The sequence below is a fragment of the Marmota flaviventris genome, chromosome 11, assembly GCF_047511675.1.
Source record: "Marmota flaviventris isolate mMarFla1 chromosome 11, mMarFla1.hap1, whole genome shotgun sequence".
Lineage (NCBI taxonomy): Eukaryota > Metazoa > Chordata > Mammalia > Rodentia > Sciuridae > Marmota > Marmota flaviventris.
The window spans coordinates 89,322,538-89,348,078 of record NC_092508.1 but is presented as its reverse complement, the minus strand read 5'-3'; the positions used below and the strand labels follow the sequence as shown (position 1 = coordinate 89,348,078).

The 25,541-nt window shown below is 34.3% G+C and overlaps 1 pseudogene; it reads right to left on the bottom strand.

Annotated features, from left to right (window-relative positions):
- The window catches only part of LOC114094754 (elongation factor 1-alpha 1-like), a 60,950-nt pseudogene extending 56,265 nt beyond the window's left edge, over positions 1 to 4,685 (bottom strand).
- Positions 4,686 to 25,541: the final 20,856 nt, after the last annotated feature.

Genomic DNA, 25,541 nt, shown 5'->3' with positions numbered 1-25,541 from the left:
GGATGTGGCTCAAGCGGTAGCGCGCTCACCTGGCATGTGTGCGGCCTGGGTTCGATCCTCAGCACCACATACAAACAATGATGTTGTGTCCGCCAAATACTAAAAAATAAATATTAAAATTCTCTCTCTCTCTCTCTCTCTCTCTCTCTCTCTTTAAAAAAAAAAGACACAGACTTACACAACTGGTTGAGATGTATGTGTAATCTCTCACATATGGAACAGATTACATATGTTCTCACATATGTTACATATGTGTAAGTCTGTGTCTTAAGCTTGAGAAATACTAAGGTCTCAGACTTGATATGTTCTAACTCTTTCTTCTTCTGAGGCAAAGTATTATATCTGTCAGTGTTGCCATTGTCGGGAAGAATAACTGGGTCATCGAAGAATGAAGAGAAAAATTCCAATGGGTAATTCTTTAAAATATTGCTTCACACATAAAGAATTCCTGAAACATCCAGTAGCAAACTTTTCCCCTGTTACCCCTTGTGACTGCTGGTGTTTATGCTCCTTCTCAAAGGTACTTGAAAACAACAATAATAACTAGAGAGAGTGATTCATAGCTTTCAAACTGAATATTGCAGAAAAAAGACAAGGCTAGCTCTTGCTCTGGAAAGTTTAGATACCTTGAAAACATTGTTGCTTTCCTCTACCCACTTTCCTCCACCAGTACACACAACATCTGCAACAAGGACTGTGATGATGAGGGCAGAGGTAAAAATCAACCACATGCACAGTTGATCTCTTCTTTTTTCTTTAATACGCCAATTCCTAGACAACAATTCAGATTTACATAATTTTCAGAAGAGAGGAAATCTAGTCTTCCTAATCATTGACCCCGATGACTTCTCTTCTGTTGAAATATTTAGTCATATGTATTAGATATTATATGAGATATCAAGAGTGGTTTTCAAATCTAAAATAATTAAGATAAGATCCTTTCTGTAGGGCTTTCCAGGCCTATTTGAACTGTGTGAAAAACTCAAAGGGATAATCAGAAAAATTCCTAGAAAATATTAGTAACTTCACACCTATATCTAAAGAGTAGAGCAAATGGCATAACACAGATCAAGGAAGCTAGAAATTTGTATTCTAACATTTACAGGATCATATATGGTTCCAAAGAATTCAGTCTTTCTTGTTGGGACATCCAAAAATAAATACTCTAGAATAAATCCCCCATAATACTGTTACAATTCATTTTCACACATTTTTAGTAGTCTTCGGTAAGAAATGCTTTCTAATCTTATAATAATCAACATATACCAGGCATAGTGGCCCACGGCTGTAATCCCCATGGCTTAGGAGGCTGAGACAGGAGGATCCAAGTTCAAAGCCAGCCTCAGCAAAAGCAAGGCACTATGCAACTCAGTGAGATCTTGTCTCAAAACAGGGCTGGGGATGTGGCTCAGTTCTCAAGTGCCCCTGAGTTCAATCCCTGGTACACCCCCTACCAAAAGAATATATGTATATATATATATATATATATATATATATATATATATATACATACTTGAACAATAAAATTATAGCCTTCCTTTTTACAGAAAACTTTTATAAAATAAGTGACAAAATTTGCAAACTAATGTTTGCCATGTACGTGACAATTTAAAAGTCTAAATATAGAGTAAGTTTCATAAGTCAATAACAAGATCAACAGTTCAATAGAATAAAGAGAAGAATTTTGCCTTATGAATATTTGATGCCTACTACTAGAAAATGTGGGTGCTTGGGTGGTTTTAGGAAATGCTATATACCAAGGTTTGCACTTGGGAAGCACCTGAGAGCTCTGGAGATGTAAAGTATTAAGAAGAAGAGGTAGAAAATGAGTCTAGGCAGGGCATGACAAGAGCAAGTGAATTCCAGGAATCTTTTATTCTCTATTCCAATGTGTAAAAGACTCATATTTTAGGCAAGAAGCTTATCAATGGCTAACATAGGTCACTTGCCTGGCCTTGAATAGGGATGGGTGGGCCTGAAGGCTGGTGAAACTACCACTGATAGGAGAAGGAGATGATAAATAAAGTTGATCAGGATGCTTGTGGGAAATGGAAATTAGAAGACTGTGGGTATGGCTCAGGTAGAGAAGCTTGCCTAACCTGCAGAGAGCTCTGGCCTCAATACCCATCACTGTACCAAAAAAAAAAAAAAAAAAGAAAGAAATACAAATTAATACTAAGCAACCAAAAGTAAAAAATTTTCCACAAAAGAATATGGGCAAGCAAAGCATTTTATTAAAAAAAATGTAAACAGCTAGCAAAATAATAACAATGTGCTCCAATTATTCCCAGCAACTCAGTAGGCTGAGACAGGAGGATTGTGAGTTCAAAGCCAGCCTCAGCAATGGTGAAGCACTAAGCAACTCAGTGAGACCCATTCTCTAAATGAAATACAATATAGGGCTGGAGAGATGGCTCCGTGGTCGAGTGCCCCTTGAGTTCAATCCCTGGAAACAAACAAACAAACAAACAAACAAAAAAAAACCACATAGTTTTTATACATGAGAAAATAATAAAAATATTTAAAATACTTCCCAGAGGTAGGAAGTGAAACCTCTTATAAGTTATACATGGAATGTAAAACATTGCAAACTTTTCTAAGGCCGATATAACTAAATGTGTATACCTTCTGGTTTAGCAACTTCATTTTTACTGTCTTTAAGACAAGGAAGGAAAAGAGGGAAAACCAGACATTATGCTAATGAATTAAAAGTATTGTACTTCCAAATCCACATATGGAAAGATGTGCATAATATATTTTATGTATAAGAATGAGTGATAAATAGTAGGCATAGAATGATTTAAATTATGACAAAAAATTACATAGTGATATAAGCTTAGATTGAGACAGAGACAAAAACTTACATAGGGATTTCTGTAAACATTGAGACAATTCTAATGTTTACTTATGTCTTTATGTGTTGACAGTATTCTTTCAGTCAGGGTCACTCTCTTCCCCCCACTAAACATTTTACTTGCATCTTCCTCTAATATGTGCTCCATTTGGTTTCCAAGATTGATATTGAGAAATAACAGTCAGTGTAAGGGGCATTAAAATCAGGCAAGTTTTGGCTACAGTAAGAATGTTTAGAAAACCCATTCAGAGATCAAATAAGCTTTGAATGAAATTTCTTTTATTCATTTATTGTGTCTTTTCTTTGCTCTCCTGAGTTCTTTTCTAGTTCCTTTTCCCTTTGATGACTCACTTCATTTCTATTTTGAAATTTCTACTTTCTTATGTATTTCTTCATGCTTTATTCTTATTTCCACCCCCACCCCTACTTCATTTCCTAAACTAGGGTTTTTGTTGTTGTTTTATATAATTGTATCAAATGATAAAAATTAAGCTTTTTTAAAAAATTACATTGACCTCAGAAGTGTGTGAAAAATATGAGTTTTGTCTAAAATAGATTGTTTAGAAATATCGAATCAGACATGTTGCATGAAGGTCAGGGAGGCCAAGTGTCAGAACTTCAGCAGATTATTCTAGTTCTTGTGGAAAAGAAAAGGGGAGAAACAGGAAAAGGAAAGGGAGGGGAGAAGGGGAGAAGGGGAGGAAAGAGAAGGGGAAAGATCCCTGTAAGAGAGAAGACTCCCATAGAAGAAGACCTTGCCCACTTGCTCCCCATGGACAGGAAGGGAAATTACCTGTATTGGTGACAGCAGAACAGGAGTCAAAGGAAACAACCCTATTTCTGGCTTTGAACTCACAATCCTCCTGTCTCAGCCTCCTGAGCTGCTGGGGAAAAAAAATGGAGCACATTATTATTATTTTGCTGTCTGTTTGCATTTTTTTTTAATTTTTAATAAACTGCTTTGCTTGCTCCAGCCTGGGTGCACTTCTTCTCTTGGAACTTTGTTGCTTTCATGAAACTGACCCTTAGTTAGTGGTGCTTATTCCTCATGCTCAAAAGATGTGTTAGGTCATCTCCATTACCAGCCTTTGTCTTCTAGCAAAGTAGTATCTTCCCTCTGCCAGCACAGTTTCCTTTTGTCTATCCTGTTTGGGAAATGCACTGGAAGGGAATGAAGGATATTAACTCATTTTAACTCATTGGAAAGGCATGTGTTGGAGACGCTGGGAAGTCAAGGTTAGTCGAAGAGCGTCATGAAGGAAGAGATGAAGAGAGTGGGGGCAAATATGATGAGGCAAGTGGGCTTTTGTGAGACACTTTCATGAGCCACTCAGAAAAGGAAATCTAGGAAGCCAACTCCTGTGTGACATGAATGGGAACAAAAGAACTCCGCTAGGACTCAAACAATGCATTTTTGTTTACTCCATTGCCAAAATACAATTTCTGGCAGTAAATTCCTTCCATCTGAGACACAAACAGTGGTTAATGTTTTTTTGACTGTCACATAGTCTCATTGTGGGAGACCAGTGTTAGAAACAGACATAAAAAGAAATGTAATCATACATTTTCAGATGAAAAGAAAATAACTTCAAAAGCCATAACAAGGGGATTCACTTTAGGTCATGGGAGGATAATGGCATATTGCAATGCAAAATTTCATTTATTTCTACTCTTTCCTCAGAATTCCTACTTACTTGGAGGCTTCGATTGCTACTACACAGTCAGTGATTCCCAAATCTTCATTCCTTGTTCCAATTTCTCCCTCATGCTCTAGTTCTTTTTCTCTTACATCCTGGATATTTTTTACTTGTTTTTGTCTCAGATTCAACATGTTCAAAACACTTATCACCTTCCCCTCTGTCGTAGTCTATTTGTGCTGTTTTAAAAAAAAATAATTGATACTAGGTAATTTATAAAGAACAGGAATGTATTTGCTCACAGTTCTGGAAACGGGTATGCACGGTATCAAGGTTTCAGCATCTGGCGAGGGATATTCTTTCTGAGTCATAACATGGCAGAAAAGAAAGGGAACCCACACTCAAAAGTCGTTTTATTAACATACTAAATACCCGCATAAAGGTGGCATCCTCTTGGTCTAACCACTTCTTAAAGGTCCCAAATCTTACTACTGTTAGGATGGCAGTAAAATCTCCAGATGAGTTTTGTAGAGAACAAAAATGCTCAAACCCTAGCACCCTGCTTTTCTGTCTCCCATAAGTGTACACCAATCAGCCTCTACATTGTCTTGTGAAGCCAAAAACTAACTGATTTCTTATGTTAGACACTGCAATAACCTCAGATAATCTTCAGAAGCTATCTCATATGAACTATAATTTGACATACAAAGCCATCTATAAATGACCTACACCATTTAAAAAAAATATTTATTTTTTTAGTTGTAGTTGAACACAATACCTTTATTCCATTCATTCAGTTTTATGTGGCGCTGAGGATCAAACCCAGGGCCCTGCATGTGCTAGGTGAGCGCTCTACCACTGAGCCACAATCTCAGCTCGTACCTACACCATTTTTAAATGTAATCTCCCAACTCCTCCCAGATCTAACTCTTTCTGCTTGCCTGATTTTTGTACAGTCAGTTCTCTTCAAGGAACATATCCTATTTTTACTTTTTCTATCATTATCTTAAGTTTTATATCTCTGCAAAGGAATTCCTAGTGCTTCTTGAATGATTTAATTTCCCTGTTCAAACTTCCTGTGATTCTCACATTCTACTATTTCTTAATGTTTGGAAATCTTTTACTCATCTGTGTTTTCCTCAGGACATATAGTAGGTGCTCAGCACTGCACTTGACTTCCTCTCTCAAGGAAGTTCAATAAGGCAGACAACACAATTATAAATGGCAGCATCCACTGAGTGATTCATGGTGGAACTCTAGCTTGAGAAGCCTGTGTTGCAAGGGTTAATTAGACATTGTATTGATGTGGTGAAACTTGTGAAATGTTTTTCTCTCAGAGCAAGCTTAATGATTAAATACTTTACACTTCAGAACTGCATCATTGCACATGCTGGAACGAAGCCAGGGAATCAGTTAAGCAGATCTTTAGTTTAACCTTGCTACACTTTCAGAGAGAGAGAGAGATCATTTGACAATCTGAAAACTTCCCTAGGTCAGTCTGTTTCAGCAATGCTGATAGCTGGAAAATCCACCATGCACAAAATAGAATACACAGTAGAACTCTATTCCCTGAGATCTTTTCCTATTCTTTTTTTTTTTAATTGAATTGTACTTGTACAGTAAAATCTGTTATTTTAGTTTTCATCAAGTAACACCTTAAAAACTTATATGAATACAGTTCAAATCTCTCTAGAAACCATCAGATACTTAAAAATGACATTTTCTTTAGATTAACTTTCTTTTATAATGGAAGGACAGTAATGTTCATATTCTATAACTGGCAAAGAAAAGAAGATTGGAAACTGAAGATGTTGTTCATATGTGCAGTTTGCTGGATTTATCAGAGGAGTCTTATAAAATGTCAGAGCATTTAATCAGATCAGGTAAAGAGAACAAACTTGAATTTCTTGATTCTTTTACCAAGGGGAACAGGGAGGTGGTACAAATTAATCATTTGGGTTCCTTAGGCCATTAGTTTTCAGCACAATGAATTTCCTCTGACTAGGAAAGTAATCTGAAATGTGTAATAATTTTTTAAATACCACCAAAGTTTGGCAGTGATACAATACACTCTGAAAACCAAAATCCAAGCTCAATCTCAGATTGCACAACATAAAAATCCCTTGGTAAAGACTACAGAAAAGAGATTTTATGTTCAATTAAGTCAAAAAGGCCTTTCAATCTATTTCTCTTACTCTCTGATTGTTTTTATCCTATTTCCTGGGTTTGGCTTTTATACAATTCTTGGAAGAAAAATGAAGAAAAAACAAATAATTTTTCTTGATAACAATTACACAAATATGCTTAATGATTTGCTGATCATATAATAGCATGAAAACAACTTGAAAAAATTGAATAGTAGAAAAGGAATTTTAAAATATAGTAGAAGAGACAACTATATATCCTCACTTAGTTTTTTATAGAGAGATGGTATCTATGCCAAATAAGTATATTCCATGGCAAGAATTTGTGGAACTCCAGTAATATTGCAAATTTGAAGTTTGTTATTTTTATTTATATGAAGCTAATTTAATTATTAATTTATTGACAAAGAAAATAACTCTTTGCTTTTCAAATGAGCTTGGTGATATTTTTTAGTACAATTTCTCAGACTTATATAGACCAAAGAAGAGATCCAGACCCCAAATCAAAATAAATAATAAATAAATAAGGTAACCATGAAAGGCATTCCAATGAACTTCCTATGTTGTATTTTACTTTTCATAAATTTATAGGAGCAACACTGATTTATCCCTGTTATGGAATAGACTGCATACAGTGTCTCCCAAAAGTTTACATGTGAGATAGTACTAAATCTTTCAGAGATTAAATGATTGGGTTATAAGAGCCTTAATCTAATCAGTGTGTTAATCCACTGATAGGGATTAACTGGGTGATATCTGCAGGTATGTAGGGTGGCTTGGAAAGTGGGTCCCTGGAGGGGAACATTTGGGTCATTTATTTTGTTCCTGGTGAGTGGAGTCTCTCTCTGCTTCCTGGTGACCATATCCTGAGTGGCTTTCTTTCATCATGTCCTCCTGCCTCATCTGGGGCCCAAAGCAATGGAGCCAGACATCTGTGGACTAAGACCTCTGAAATGGTGAACATCAAACAAGCTTTTTCTCCTTTAAAATTTTTCTTGACCAAACTTGTCACAGCAGTGGAAAAGCAGACTAAAACAATTCCTATCACTTGTCAGCTATGAATTGACATCATCTCTTTTTTCATTTTTTTTCACTCATGTTTTCAAATCCACATAAATTGGCCTTCCAACTATCATACAAGTTTACTGAGGGTAAATATCATCTTAATATTTATCTCAATAGAATATAGCATCATTCTTGAAGAAGTGCTTTTTCCAATAGTTGTGGATGACAATATACATTTTTAAATTAGTTTTGGCAGTACACACAATTCCTGCAAGGAAGCTTGTTGACCCCTTTCTTTCTTTTATACCCTATATGTTCATTATTATGATAATACATTTCATCTAGGCATCTATCCAGTAAAGAAAGAAATTAACCAACTAGAATAGGTCAATTACTACTTTATCCTCTTCGAACAGAATATCTTCAAAATGTATACTTCTTATAACATACCAACTGCTTTTAAAAAAGACACTTGAGCATATAGTTTTAAGTGTTGGAATAAAGATTGTATCTAAATCTTCTATATCCAACCAAATATATTTTCCATATGTAGGCAACAAAAGTATAGTGCTAAACATTAAAAAATTAAAAACAATACCTTATAGAGATTTTCAACTCAGGTTGAAAATGTGAGATTGTATATAACAGATGAAATGAAATAAAATGATAGATAATATAAGAATGATTTGTGAACCTAATCAGGATAAACACAGAGGCATGCCAAGCACAGTGGTGCATGCCTATAATTCCAGGGACTCAGGAGACTGAAAAAGAAGGATAACAATTTTGAGGCCAGCCTGGGCAACTTAGGGTGACCTTCTCTCAAAATTAAGAGTAAAAATTGTTGGGGATATAGCTCAGTGATAAAATGTTCCTGAGTTTAATCCCCAGTACTGTGAAAAAATAAATACATAGAGAGGGAAAGCGCACAAATAATTCCAGCAATTAAAATGCATTAAATAGCAATATACAGAATATCAACACCATAGTGCTATACATATTATTTTTAAAGTTGATTAAGTGAAAAATTTCCTAGAAAATAGTATCTTCCAAATGGAAACAAGAAATTGAACAAATCAGATTTTAACACAAAAAGGGTATTGTTCTACTAGTTTAGTTGGTGACTTCTAGCTTTACCCATAACTCATTCATTTTCATTTTATAGGAATTATTTCAGAGTATACAAAAAGATGACAAAAACTTTGGTTTGGGAAGAATCACCCTACAGATCCCAGAATAATGCTTTTTGCTGTAAAAAAGTATAAGTATTGAATTCACATAGATATACATTATGTATACATAACTGAGCTAGAAATTAGTATGGAATATTTACTGCCCAAAACAAGCTGAAAGTAGCAATCTTGGGACTTAAATGAAGATATCTATAGAGCTCCGAGTTGGGTATCCCGAGTGTGTATGGAGAAATGGGCTTCACCTTTGAGTTCCATGTAAGCAGGAAGTGGTATGAAAGATTTGTGCACAATTAAAATTCCTGAGTCACACCATCACCTATACAAAGCAGAATAGAATAGCATGAAAATCCATCTGCTTCAACTTTAGCACTGAATGAAGAGCAATAATGTCTCTCTTTAAGAATTTGTAAGCTGAGTAGGGTTGCAGACTAAATTCAAGTCACCTCTACTGACCAAAAATCCTTGTAATAAATAAAACTTCAGTTTTGATATTTGACAAATGACAGCTTTCAACCCCCACAAAACCCAGTCTCTCCTTACCCCCATTTGGGCAAGATTATTTTTAAAATGCATGCGCATTCTCTCAGCTTTAGTAGAAAGTTCAAATTACGCAAATCTCAGCCCTTAGTTTAGAAACTGTACTGCTGCCCACCTCCTACACAAGTTTCTGTCCAGGCTTACTTCCCTCCTTCCACCTGGACTGGCTTACCCTTGTCATGGTCTCTCTAGAAAGACCCATTATGTGAGCAATAGGTCATTGCATATGCTTTTGGACCATGTGGTGCCATCCATCTCAACATCTGAACTGTTTCATTTGGAGGGAGTCCTTCCATCCTTGCCATCCATGGGTGACTAGATAATATTTATATTTAAAGTATAGTGAAAGCACTGGCATTTTAAAAACTACTCTTTTGGATGTTGTTGTTGATGTGCCAGATTCCCTTTAAAAGGCTGGTGTACCCAGATGTAGTAACTTTGGCTACAAATAGGTCATAGTTATACCCTTTCAAAGAATTGGCCTTGGTGAAGCACGAACCTCCTGACTGCCCTTCCCTTCAGAAAGCACCCTACAGCCAATGATACTGGAATACAAACCAGGTGTTACTCTAACTGGGATGCAGTTCACTCTTGAGAACAACATGTACCATCACATTAAATTACAAACTAGGTAAAACCATATATTTGCTGAGCTCCTTTATCCTGTATCTCTCACTCTTTTTCTCCCAGAATACTCCCAGTTAAGAAGGACATGAATTTCTTCCTTAAATGCTAGCTTTATGGAACACAGACTCAGACCATTATATATAAATTGGGAAAAAAAAAACCAAATTGGAAGGAACACAAATAGAAGCTAGATTTTCTATAAATATACTTTCGAACACAAAATACTTTGGAATAATATGAAATTAGTTTGCATAATTATAAAACAAAATTAATTTTCATTTGTATTCTCTGGAACCATTAAAATCAAAATGAACAAAAGGAGAAATAAATATGTATCCTGCTATTATGCTCAACTGCACAGGAGGAACTTCGAGTTACATCAAAACACTAGAATCTGTATGTCTTTAGTAGAATATAGTCTAAGGATAAAAGTAACAAAAAATAAAAAATAAAACAAACTGCCTTCAGTAATCACATTTTTTGGAGGAGTACTGGTATTACTGTACATGACTATTTTATGTGTACTTTCAGATAAGGCAATCCAAAATTATGTTGGTAACTTTGAAGACCAATGTTTTTGGTATAGAAAAAATAAGATAGGTTTGCAAAATTGATGAGATTGAGTAGAAACTATAGCCTTGAATAAAAATTAGAAATAGCCTCTTATAGCCACTGAAGAAACACAGAATCAATAAACACCCCTGACACTGATGCTTGCTCTCTGATACCATTCCTCTTTTTTTCAAAAAGAAACCACAACTTCTAGTAAAACAGTTGATTCCAAGTTCGAGGCATTTCACCTTGTACATTTCTGTGTAAAAGGTGAGCATGGGCTGTTTGATAATACTTAGCAGAAAATCTAGCAAGGAAAATAAAGATCATATAAAATAGGCAAGTGAACTAACTCAGAGAGTATTCCACAAGACAAAGTGTAGGAAACATACGTTAATAGAAATATTTGGTGTAATAAAATTAAACACATTGAACTGAACTTGGTTATAGCCAGAAGTTATTTTAAAATTAATGTGTGTGTGTGTGTGGTGTGTGTGTGTGTGTGTGTGTGTGAGAGAGAGAGAGAGAGAGAGAGAGAGAGAGAGAGAGAGAGAGAATGCATATCTATGTCCATCTAATCTATCCATTTATATATCATCTTTTCATCTTTGGAGGCAGCCAGAACTAACTCATTACTTTTAAAACTGGATTGGAAAGAAGATTTAGATGCCAGGCATGGTAGCACAGCCTGTAATCCCAGCTACTTGCAAGGCCAAGGAAGAAGGATTATGAGTTTGAGACCAGCCTGGGAAACTTAGATTCTGCTTCAAAACAAATTGAAAATAATAATAATAATAATAATAATAATAATAATAATAATAATAATAAATTAAAAGGGCTGGGGTAGAGCACTTGCTTAGCATTTATGAGCCCATGAGTTCTATCCCCAATAACACAACATGCATACTTTAAAAATTCAAATATATTTCTGCAAATATTATAAAAATAAATGGAGGAAGGATGGTAATATTTCTAATAATCGCTAGAAGTACTAACATCACATGAAGTGGGATTTTTTTTGTCCGTCAAATCTCTCAATTACCAAGATAGATGTGTCAAAAATGACTACAATAATGGATTTATTAATTTCTTCTTTAACTCTTATCAATAATTGCTTTATGAGTTTTATGTCACTTCTGGGGGCATGAATTTATGTATTATCTTACTGCTGAGCTAAATATTTTTCTTTATTTTTAGTAAGGGTGAGAAAGAGGAAAACTAGATGAAGGAAGAGAGGGAAAAAAGAGAGGTAGGGAGAAAGAGGAAGTAAAAGGAGAAAGGTGGTGTTACCTATAGCAGTGATTCTCTTAAAAACATTGACACCCAGATCACAGCTCATACTAATTGAATTTAAATTTCTTGAAATAAAAACCAGCCCTTTGTATATTTTACAGATTCCCAGGTAATTTCAGTGTATAGCAAAGTAGGGGGGAAGTTACTTCCTTAATCTGTAAATTAAAGAAGGCTTAATAGTACCAAGAAATGTGGAATCCATGGACCTATTCAAATACTTTATCAAGTAAGCAAACATAAAACAATAACAACAACAACAACAACAGCAACTACAACAACAAAACACTATTTGTGAAATGTGGATGCTAACTGGGTATTTAATTATAAAAAATAAATTATTTAAAATACTTTAGGTAGGATCATTACTTTTTTATTCTTTAGAAAGTACTTTCAAAGTTAGGTTAGGAAATCAATGTGGATAAAATGATTTGGTATGGTTTTGGGAGGAAGAAGATACATATACGTGTATATGTATGTACATGTATGAATACATAACAATCTGACACTGAACCATGAGTTGAAGCCCTATGATGGGGGTAGAGGAGATGAAGAATAGAGAAGATTTGGAGAATTTTTTTCCCAATTTACAAATGGATAAGTTTCATGAATACTGGCAAAGACATAAGATTTCATGATCAGAGACAAAGCACGTTACAATTCAGAATAACAGCAAATGGGTATCAGTACTGGTTCTTTGACCCCCAATTCCTATAAGGCAATAGAAAAAGGGCCACATAACACTTGTGCATGAAACGTGCTGTGTTGTAGAAGTATCATGATCTTAGGGAACTTAACATTTTATAATGGACTGTAAGACTGCCTTCCTCTATCCCCACAGGGAGACAACTTTATTATGCAACCCAGTAAATACAGATATAGTTTGCTACAAAGGGAAATACTATTTCTATCTTCTGAAGATGCTTTCTATAGAGGCAGCTTTTAATAGGTAGTCCAGATCAAATGTCTCTTTGTTTAGTATCATTGTCCATCTGATGGACAGAAACATAAGAATTCCATGGACAACTGGTTCCCAATGGGTGGGTTCATTTTACTAATCTCCCCACAATTGTACACCTTGAAATTTTTATAATAATAAATAAATCACTACTCACAACTAATTCAAGAAACAGTCATTTTCAGAATCAATTTAAGAAATTTTAGCTATCCAAAATCACAAGTCATAACTACAAAATCAACACATAAATGTATGCAATGAAACTGGAGAACAATCTATACAAGGCCTATATTTAAATGGAAAACTGGTATTGCTATATCAGATATAATATATTAAATAAAAAATGTCTTACTAGAAAGAAGGGAAAATATTTAGACCATCATTAAAATAATGATTAAATTTATGCTCCTAGAAGCAGATTTAATATACATAAAGTAAATATTGAGAGAGTTAAAGCAGAAATTACTAAATTCATTATCATGGTTAGATTCTTTTAACACATCTATCCTAGCAATTGGGAGACATGACAGATGAAAATTTGTAGCATTGTAAGACTTCAGTAAGATTATTTACAAGTTTATTTAATGGACATGTATATAACATTGCCATCAATGAAAGAGTAGTCAGATACTAAGTGACAAAGTTAGCTCAAACAAGTGTCCAAGTCTTTCATTTAGGGACACCTCATTTTCTTTCTTTTTTTTAATAGATTCTTTTCAGTTACATATAATATTAGGATACATTTTGACATAATTATAGAAGTATGGAATATAATTTGCTCTAATTTAGTTCCCAGTACTCTCTCCTCCTCTCTTCCTCCCTATCTCTGTTCCTTTCCCTCTACTCTAGTGATCTTTCTGCAATTTATTTGTAGAAAATCTCCTTTTCTGACCACACTTTGACTGTTAAAAATCAAAAGGAAAAAGAAAGCCAGAAAAATCCAAAATATTTATAGTTTTTAGAAACACAACTTTAAATAACTCATAGGATAGAAAAGAAATCCCATGATAGATATTAATTTTATTTAGAAATGAGTAATGGAATTATTGCACATCAAGTCTCAGGTGATATAGCTAAAGTGATTGTTAAAGCAGAATTTATTAGCTTAAATCAGTACTTTCAGAAAATAGAGTAAATATTCATAGTACTTTGTTCTCAAGACAAAAATCAAAGTGCCATTTCCTCTACTTCCCTCATCCTTCTCATCAGTTCATCAAGAAATTGTTTAGACAACCCTTAAAACTCATCCCATACCTGTTAAGTACTTATCATCTTCTCTGCAAACGCTATGATTCAAGTCATCACTTCTCTTACCTGGAGTTTTTCAACAGCAATGATCTTCCTGCTGTCTGGTCTCTCTAAATTTCATTCTCCCTGTATATGACACTGAGATCTTTAAAGACATATGTCAGATCACATGACTCCCCTGTTCAAAACTGCCAGGAATTCCCTGCTCTTCATCATTGCAGGACTAAATCTCTTCCTAAATTATTAATGTGATTGGTAAAAGTCAGATTCTTCCAGTTACAGGACCAGACTCCTGTTTCCTCCTATGGCCAGAGGGCTGTCTCAGCAACTGAAGAATGGACACTGGTCCTAGTCATGTGACTGTCTTACCACTGGGTAGTTTTCTTTTTCAACAGGACGCCCTTTCTCTTGTTGGCTAAGATGGAGGCTTCTACAATGTAGTGCAATCAATAGAGCAATTATCTCATCATATTCATAGGTCCCATCCACACTCAAAACTTCACAATTATATAGGCATATGCACAAGAGGGTGGGAACCTTAGGGGGCCACCTTAGAATTTTGTTTTTTATCCTAATTGATCTTTTAAGTCTGTAATAAATGCATTTATGATTTTCAGTCTTTTGGAGTAAATTAAGGGGCCCTCTACTACTGAGCTAATCCCCCAGCCTTTTTATTTTTATTTTGAGAAAGGATTACACGAAATTGCAGAGACTGGCCTTGAACTCGTCATCCTAAAACCTCAAGTCCCCCAAATCCCTAGGATTATACGAAGGTATCACCATACCAAGCTTAATTCTTAAATTAAAATATTTCCTACTCCAATTGTTTAATAAAATGTAATCATTTAATTTATTTGTTATTCCCTTTTTGGATCTAGTCCTCATTAAATCAGGTACCTGGTCTAACTTTTCCAGTGTTATTTTTCCAAGTTTAGATCAGAGCCTCAAAAATGGAAGATAGTCAGCTGTGGCACCTGTGTAAACATGAGATAAAAGGGTCTCTAAAAAATGCACGAAATATTCAAGGGGGGATCTGTCTTTATGTCTATCTTACAACTGACACCAAAGTAAATGATTTGAATAAATAATGCAATTTCTATACACTAAAAAGCAAGATCAAAATGTTTTTAAAAAGGCAAACTTCTAATAAGTTTAAAACTATGTATCTTATAATTTAACAATTATGGTACAAAATGAGAATAAAGAGGTTTCAAAGAAAAAAACAGACATCCCAGTTTTAAAAATCAATTAAAAGTATTAATAAAAGATAGAAAAGGAAGAAATGTAATGGATTATGGCTAATAAAATACTGTACTTTTCTATCAGAGTAGTAACCATTAGGTCAGTGAAGTGCAATTTTTTTCCCCACCATTATATTGGTAAAATAAAAGCAATGATCCTATTCCACATTTTTAACAAAAATATCCTCATATATTGCCAGTAGAGAGGTATGCAACATTTATGAAGAGAAATGTGATAATCAATGTAAAAAATTTTTATTCCTTAAATTTAACAACTTAATTAATTTGACAATATCTAGTTATTTTTCTAATAGAAAATTGAAAAGTGCAAAATTCTTTTTTTATTAAAAAGCTTGTTAAATTTCTTGAATGTCACATAATTTATTAACTATAAATGAATAATTTATTCTATTTTGAAATCATTTAATTCATTAAATTAACCTATGATGTAAATTTATATTTCATGCACAGTGCTAGGCATTTGAGATATACACATATATATTTGTATATATGTGTGTGTGTGCATGTATGTATGAGTGTGTGTGTGTGTGTGTGTGCAAAATTGTTTAGGTAGTTGTGTGCAGTGAGCTAAATTTCTATCTATTGAAAGGTTAAAATTTTATGTAGTCATCTTACCCTAACTATGACACCTGTGTTCACAATAAACAGAGAGAGAGAAAGAGAAAAAAAATGAATCTCCTGTTAAAAGTTCAAGTACTCTGGTTAAAGTTAGTGGCACAGTTAATGGCTGATTTTTTTTTTTTTTTTTTTTTTAATACACACTGATGTTTTCCTTGTACTTTTATTATAAACTTGAAACTTGTGGTCTGGGGAAATGTGTTTGAATGCTAGCTTTAATTAAACCATTTTCCACAAGAAAAATATCATTAGATATTCAAAGAACAAAAGTACTCCGAATCAAATGTGGAAATAGCTAGGATTGTGTTTGATCCAATATCTTCAAGGTCTTGGTAAAAATAACCATGCAGCTTATCTGAATAGAACTCACTAGATTGAAAAATCATTAGGCTTCCATCAAAGTCCTACACCAGATGTTTTAGTGAGATCATCTGCAAGTCTTTTGACTTCTCAGACCTCTTATCTTGTTTTCTGTAGATACTGCTGACTTGTGGAAATAAATAGCCTATTGTGGTCTGAAGAGACTACCATGAAGAAAACAAACCACCATGAGGACAAGTCACAGCATCCCACCCTCCAACGCCAATCTAAAGGGCTGGACTACACACATCACAAGAAATAATGTGCAGCTCTAAATACCCTGGATTTTTATTACCTGGTTCTCTGACTTCAGTTGCTTCACAGTCATCGGAAGGGCTCTACTACACACAGACTTCTGAGTCCCACCTTACACTTCTGATTTGGAATTCATATGAGTTTCCAGGTGTTGCGGGTCCAGGATAGCACCTTACAAACCACTGCTCTATTCTTATCTCACAGCTTCCTCCTTTTGTAGACGTTACAGCTATGGAATTAAATATGGATTATAGGGATATTGATACAATTTACCTGCCTTCCCCCACCAAAATGTAATTTCAAGTCAAGAGGTATTTATTGACATTTTATTCTGGAAGAACTGGGGAAACAATAATAAATAAAAGATTTTTTTTTTTTTTACTTCAGAGAGCATATATACTAATAGAGAATGCAGATAACAAATATCAAAGCAAACATGCCAGTGAAATATGAATTATTTGTATTTCAGATTAGCATTATCAAAAGGATATTCAATAAGAAAATATATGGTAGCATGACAGAAAGTACCTAGGTGTTAGGGTATCAAAAAATGTTGGTCAGGAGTGACTCTTGAAGTGGATGACATTTAAGATGAGAGCAGGGAAGAGAGAAGAAAAGAAAAAAAAAAGAAAAAGAAGGAAGAGAAAAGAAACTAAGAAATCTCTTATTAATAATTTGGAAAATACCAACAGAAGAAACAGAATAGATGGAGATTGGAGAAGTCACAGGTTAGAAAGTAAGATGCTGATGTTACACTTCCCAGTGAGAAAAGCAAATAGAGATATTGTCACTTCTACTTCTGAGTCCCAATGCTTATATTAATATCTGGGACATACAAAGTTCTCAATATTTAGTTGTTAAGAAATGAGATCTCTGCCCTCCTCCTCTCCTCTCTCTGCTCTCTGCCTCTCCTTTTCAGGCAGCCCCCCAATAAAATCTATAATTCTTAGTGGAATAGATGAGCAATTTTTTGAGGAAAAAAATGGGTATAAATTTCAATGGATGAGGATATACTTCATGCAAATAGAGATACCACTATATTTTATAGTTTTTTAAAATACTTCAAATGACAGAATATATTATTAACCATTATTCTCAAATTTCTCCTACAAGTACCAAACAAAGAAATAATTTACTATTAAAATGGAGACCACAGGGCTGGGGTTGCAGCTCAGTGGCTGAGCACTTGCCCTGCACCTGTGGGGCACTGGGTTCAATTCTCAACACCACATATAAATGAATACATAAAATAATGGTCCATCAACAACTAAATATAATATTTAAAAACATTGAAACCACAATATAAGAAATAAAAAAAGTGGAATGGCTTTACCTTTGATCGCTGTAGGGTGTCTGTGAATCATATGAATATGGTAGAGATAAAATTATTTATGAAATTGACAAGAATGGTCTGCCTTTGCCTGCTTGAGGCTGCACTGCAGAGATAAGACCAAAGCATGGGCAATTGTACAACCTTCCTTTGAACAATCTGGGAGATGTGGGGAGTGAGTTTCTGTAATAGTTAAAACTCTTTTTGTTATATCTGTGAACAAGGTTAAATATTGTTGCATTTCATCTCATATTTTCATTAGTATTAACTCACTTAATACAGTGGTCAGCACTCTATTCACCAGATTTTGAAAGCAAGAAAAAAAAATCTTTAATTTTTTTTTTCTCAAGAAGCTATAATCTGATTGGAGTGATTAGCTACTATTCATTTTTTTTTATTTATAAAACTATCAAATGATACATAATACAAAAATTTCAATATAAATAGAATAGAAAGTAAAAGTAAAAATGTCATGGTCCTGGTCTATCCTGCCTCATCATAACATTTGGCAATAACATTATTGATCTTCCTCTACAGTACTTTACATTATTCATATATTTTATTAAGTATTTGTGTTAGATTATCTGCACTTGAAAAATATGGGAAAAGTCTATTAAAGGATAGTTTTCAAGTAAAGGTGATTCTCATACATACATAATAACATGTTAAAGATTTTACTTAATTTATTAATGAGGACACGACAGTATGTTAACAACTTCTTCAAATAAGAATCCAAAGAAAACACATATTTACAAATCAGGATAATAAAGTGAACATGCAAATAGAAGAAAAACTGGTCCCTTCTGCATAAGGAAAGGCAAGTAAATTGATACTTTTCAGGACAAAATGACCATATCTAGCAAAAGGTTTTATACCAACATAAATTATAATTTAGAATTCTGAAATAGCTCAAAGTCAGTCTCATACTTCTATTGGATAACCAAGACGAGTGCACTATGAATAATGTGTAATTTTCCACCAAAGCCCAGATTTCTCCCTACCCAACAACTTTCATCATACATATCTTTTAAATCTTTTTCAGCCAACCTCTAAAAGGCCATTCCTAGTAACAATTACTGATGTTCCTGTTTGTTTCATAACTTTTTATCTAAAATTTCACATAATACATTAACATTCACATACACATGTTCACATATATATTTCTTCCCAGATACAACAGTTAGACCACTCCTCTTACTACATAGCATTCATTAGGATAGATATCATCTAGTCCAACCTACTCTTAGTGATGGGCCCATGTTGTTAGGACCAGAATGTTTCAGTAATTATTTTAAAATTTATTCTTCAACCTAATGCTTTGATTTCTATATGTTAGTTTTCTTCAAAATTTCTGAATCCACAATCATAAACTTTTACAACAATTTCTACCAAATTACTTTTCAAAACATTGAGATACTCAAACTCCATCAGTATATATGAAATATCCACAGCATAACCAACAGTTTATTCTCAACATTCTAATTTTTTGCCTATCCAATTAGAATACTTAGAAGTCCTGGAATATTGATGAACTTGTGCATTTCTACCCATGTTCAGTACAGCACTTCTATTTGGTGCTGTAGCTTAAGCAAAGCTGTTTTGCAGAATACAGAGGAGTTGCCTTCTGTCATGTCTAACTTTGAAATGGTAATCCTTTGACAACCCTTCTGTTATTTAGATCTATATAATATTTAGTTATTTAGTGTGTATATATATATATATATATATATATATATATATGTATAATATACACACACATCTACTTGGTGCTATAGGTGAGATATACATATATATGTATATTTATATACATACAGATAAATATATAATATATATACTTATATATAAATATATTTACATTTAGATAGATTATAAATAAATAAATATATGTGTATATAGATAGATAGATAGATAAGATTCTGTGCTTGCTGATCACTGTGATCTGATATCAGAGTTAGTTGTCTTGTTAAAAAAATAATAATAATTGAGCCAGGCATGGTAATGGACACAGGAGACTGAGACAGGAGGATCACAAGTTTGAGGCTAGCCTCAGAACTTTAGGAAGGGCCTCAGCAACTTAACAAGATCCTTTAACAAAATGAAAAATAAAATAGATTGGGGATGTAGCTCAGTGGTAGAGTGCCCCTGGGTTCAACCCACAGAATCAAAAACAAACAAACAAAAAAACCCCACACATTTGAAAGTCCATTATGCTGAGAAGGTTCTAGTGCCTTGGGTTCCTGCAAAATTAAGCCAAATGCAAACAATAAAACAAAGCTTAAGCATAACCAACCAGAAACTACCAATTAAGCTCTAACTAAGGACTTTCTATGGAATTGTACAGATATAAGATAACTGCCCACTTGTAGCTCATCAAGTACTTGTGTTGCTGAGCAAGGGCCTGCTGCCCAACTCTCATGGAAGCCAATGAAGTAAAACTATGGCACTGGGATTTTTTGCAAAAAGAAAAAAAGAAAAGCTTTATTTTGTGGTCAGCCTGCAAGGATCCAGGAGTTTAAAAAGACCTCAAATGTGTCTCCCCAGTTTGTTGGTACTGGGGGAATTAATATCAAAAGAGAAGCTGCTTGGATGGCGAGAAAGGGGAGATTTGGGGGGCTTTTGAGTAGGTGTAAGCGATCATTTTGCCTCTTCACAGGTTACATGCTTCTTTTTTTTATTGGTTGTTCAAAACATTACAAAGCTCTTGACATATCATATTTCATACATTTGATTCAGGTGGGTTTTGAACTCCCAATTTTACCCCAAATACAGATTGCAGAATCACGTCGGTTACACATCTACATTTTTACATAATGCCCTATTAGTAACTGTTGTATTCTGCTACCTTTCATATCCTCTACTATCTCCCCTCCCCTCCCCTCCCATCTTCTCTCTCTACCCCATCTACTGTAATTCATTTCTCTCCTTATTTATTTTCCCATTCCCCTCACAACCTCTTATATGTAATTTTGTATAACAATGAGGATCTCCCTCCATTACCATGCAATTTCCCTTTTCTCTCCCTTTCCCTCCCACCTCATGTATCTGTTTAATGTTAATCTTTTCTTCCTGCTCTTCCTCCCTGCTTTGTTCTTAGTTGCTCTCATTATATCAAAGAAGACATTTGGTATTTGTTTTTTAGGGATTGGCTAGCTTCACTAAGCATAATCTGCTCTAGTGCCATCCATTTCCCAGCAAATTCCATGATTTTGTCATTTTTTAGTGCTGTATAATACTCCATTGTGTATAAATGCCACATTTTTTTTATCCATTCATCTATTGAAGGGCATCTGGGTTGGTTCCACAGTCTAGCGATTGTGAATTGTGCTGCTATGAACATCGATGTAGCAGTATCCCTGTAGTACGCTCTTTTAAGGTCTTCAGGGAATAGTCCAAGAAGGGCAATAGCTGGGTCAAATGGTGGTTCCATTCCCAGCTTTCCCAGGAATCTCCATACTGCTTTCCAAATTGGCCGCACCAGTTTGCAGTCCCACCAGCAATGTACAAGAGTACCCTTTTCCCCACATCCTCTCCAGCACTTGTTGTTGTTTGACTTCATAATGGCTGCCAATCTTACTGGAGTGAGATGGTATCTTAGGGTGGTTTTGATTTGCATTTCTCTGACTGCTAGAGATGGTGAGCATTTTTTCATGTACTTGTTGATTAATTGTATGCCAACCTCTGAGAAGTGTCTGTTCAGGTCCTTGGCCCATATGTTGATTGGGTTATTTGTTATCTTATTGTTTAATTTTTTGAGTTCTTTGTATACTCTGGATATTAGGGCTCTATCTGAAGTGTGAGGAGTAAAAAATTGTTCCCATGATGTAGGCTCCCTATTTACCTCTCTTATTGTTTCTCTTGCTGAGAAAAAACTTTTCAGTTTAAGTAGGTCCCATTTGTCGATTCTTGTTATTAACTTTTGTGCTATGGGTGTCCTATTAAGGAATTTGGAGCCCGACCCCACAATATGTAGATCGGAGCCAACTTTTTCTTCTATCAGACGTAGAGTCTCTGATTTGATATCTAGCTCCTTGATCCACTTTGAGTTAACTTTTGTGCATGGCGAGAGGAGGGGATTCAGTTTCATTTTGTTGCATATGGATTTCCAGTTTTCCCAGCACCATTTGTTGAAGATGCTATCCTTCCTCCATTGCATGCTTTTAGCTCCTTTATCAAATATAAGATAGCTGTAGCTTTGTGGATTAGTCTCTGTGTCCTCTATTCTGTACCATTGGTCCACCCGCCTGTTTTGGTACCAGTACCATGCTGTTTTTGTTACTATTGCTCTGTAATATAGTTTTAAATCCGGTATCGCTATACCACCTGATTCACACTTCCTGCTTAGAATTGCTTTTGCTATTCTTGGTCTTTTATTTTTCCATATGAATTTCATGATTGCTTTATCTATTTCTACAAGAAATGCCATTGGGATTTTGATTGGCATTGCATTAAACCTATAGAGAACTTTTGGTAATATCGCCATTTTGATGATGTTAGTTCTTCCTATCCATGAACAGGGTATATTTTTCCATCTTCTAAGATCTTCTTCTACTTCTCTTTTTAGGGTTTTGTAGTTTTCATTGTATAAGTCCTTCACCTCTTTTGTTAGGTTGATTCCCAAGTTTTTTTTTTTTTTTTTTTTGAGGATATTGTGAATGGAGTGTTTTTCTTCATTTCCGTTTCAGAAGTTTTGTCACTGATATACAGAAATGCCTTTGATTTATGCGTGTTGATTTTATATCCTGCCACTTTGCTGAATTCATTTATTAGTTCTAGTAGTTTTTTTGTAGACCCTTTTGGGTCTTCTAGGTATAGAATCATGTCATCTGCAAATAGTGGGGGGGGGGGGGGGATATAGAGTTTGTGACATATAAAGGTCATTGACCAGACAAGCTGCTGCTCCTGTACATGTCCATTCTTGAAAAGCTGGTTTCACACTGTCCTTGAGTAGATTCTGGAGGCTTTTCCTGAAGAATAACTGAAGAACTTTGTTATATAAGGAACTAATATCTGGTGCATCCAGGCCTTAGCTGATTTCATTACAGTGCTTTGCTTCTGCTTTCAGGCTATAAAAGCCTTCTGCTTTCTGCCTAGTTGGAGCTGTCTGAACTTCTTCCAGGTCTCAGTCCTGCGAGATTCATGAATCTTTTAATGCTTAAATAAACTCTGTTAAATTTACCTTGTCTGAAGATTTTTTCCCTCTTTTCTTTTAATACTCTTTACTGCCTTTTGCAGATTTATGTCTGTATAAAAATAAAAAGTATTTAAGAAAAAAAATTAGGAAATGAAATGAGTATGACCACATGAAACATATCTCACCTGTTTCAAATGATAGTATCTCTCCTAAATAGGAAAATTAACCTTCATGCAAAGCTTTTTTTTCTGCTTACTTGCTAGTTCTACCATCTAAATATAGCTTAAGCAAAGCCATTTTCCCAGAATATGCAGGAGTTGCCTTCTGCCATGTCTAACTTTGAAATGATAATCCTTTGACAACCCTTCTGTTAGTTATTTAGTCTTTACATTCTGATGCACCCAAATTCACAGCCATCCAGGTGGAAATAAAATCTAAGAGATTTATCACTTTGAAAAAAACTAGAGACTTTGAAATAAACTTTTTTTGTTGTGTTGTTATCCCTCATGCCTACTTTCACCCCTAGGGACAAGGGACTATATAAAGTTGACAAACAATAAATCAACAAATGAAATCATCTCAGATAAGAAGAGTTTAAGCTCAAACACAAAAAGAAGTTCAAAAAGAAACAATCTGATTAGTTTCATTAGCATTTCAATGGAAGTTGGACCTTATTCTGAAGAGGGTGGGTTTAGAATTCCACCAAGTGTCATTGGTAATGAATACTTTGCAACTCTTGACAGCTAGCGAAGAAGGTAATAATTTCACTTAATTTGTTTTTTTAGGTTCACTCATTTAAAAGAACTAACAGTTCCATTGCTCTTGGCAAAACAGAACTGTGATTGCAGCTTTTCTTTTCAGTGCACTGGAAATATCAGAGAATGTCTCCAACTGGGAGTGAGATACTGGCAGTATTTCCACATATTTTGTGATTTTACATATTATTTTTCTCGCCAACTTTTAATTGTCCAACCTTAATAAAAATTTAAAAAATAAATAACATATTCATCTAAATAATTGTCTCAAAAAATACAGATACAAATAAATACTAATTCATCACCTCCAGAGTTTGATAAGTTATATTAATCAATGAAAGTATGATGCAGCAGTTAATTTCAAAACAAATGAGATTTAACCAGTTTCCCAAACTGTACAATTCTGAGCAAGGAAGTATTTGAGCATGAAAATAATTATACACAAATTCCTTTCTAGTCTTCAAATATCTACCCTATTCAGTTAAGATAGCTTAATAATTAAACACTTGATTAAGTTTTTATAAAGGCAAATTTGAGAACTGACTTTTATCCACATTGTCATAAACCCGAAAATACCATAAATTTCATCGTGGTAAGTGTTCTAGTAACTGAACTGACAGTGTTTTTAAAGGCAATTGTTTTAAGTTTTTGATTTTTTTTGTTGTTGTTGTTGTTGAAAAACAAAAACATTCACTTTTCTAGAACTATTGCATATTCTTCTCTTTTGAAACATGGTGAAACTAAAAAGATGAAAGTGAAGTAGTTGAATAATGGAGAGGAAGCACTGATATAATGTATTCTTAATCTTACCTCTCAACCCTTAGCCACTTAGTAAAGAAAAATAATATTGGAAGACCACAAAAGAATCAGTAATAACAAAACTTTAATACATTTATAATATAATATAACGTAACCTCTTATTGTTAACCTTATATTTATCTCATTTTTAAATGCTCTGTTCAGAAAGTTTATGTATCATGGTAGAAATCATGTAAAATGTGTATGTTATATTTACAAAAACTGGGAGTTAAACAAGATAAAAATTGACATCTGGGAGAACATGAAATACAAATTATTTGCTGTTTTCTTAGGGAAATAGCATTTTGGATCTGATGAAGTTGTGAACTGAGTTTCCTAAGAAGCTGCATCTATATTAAAGATCCTACAGACTGGTAAACTTGGCTAGCTGGAACATTGTGGTTGTGTATATATAGAATGTTGTAGATTCAAACCCAAAATTCTCTTGGGCTGTTTTAGGCCCTTTTACAACCATTTACCTTAACTTTTGTATGTGACCTAACAGCCCAGATGGCAAACTGTTCAAAAAATACATAATCATGAACTATCTATGAAAGTCACATATGGAGGACAGCTGGGCCATCTCACAAACTTTGTAAATGAACACATTCACTGACCCATCGGTCCCTCTTTCAGGAATTGTTTGGAAGAACTACTCCATAGACAGAGAAAGCCACATATAAAGAATTTCATTAGAATAAGAAATGGTGAACTATTGGAATTAGATTTACTGCAAACAGGGAATTAAAGGGGGTACACATATAGTGGGAAACAGCATAATAAAGACTCCCCTAGAATATGTAGTCATAGGCAATTGTTAGGAAAGTCATTATCTGATAATCAAATTCTCTGTCTCCTTTTTATTAAACTATATTTATCAAAACAGTGTGAAGTCCTTTTTTTTTTTTTTAAATGGTATCCTTATAAAGCAAAGGTTTATCTTTCGCCCTTTGTAGCTTGTGAATCCAGGGTAGAAATCCCTGGGGC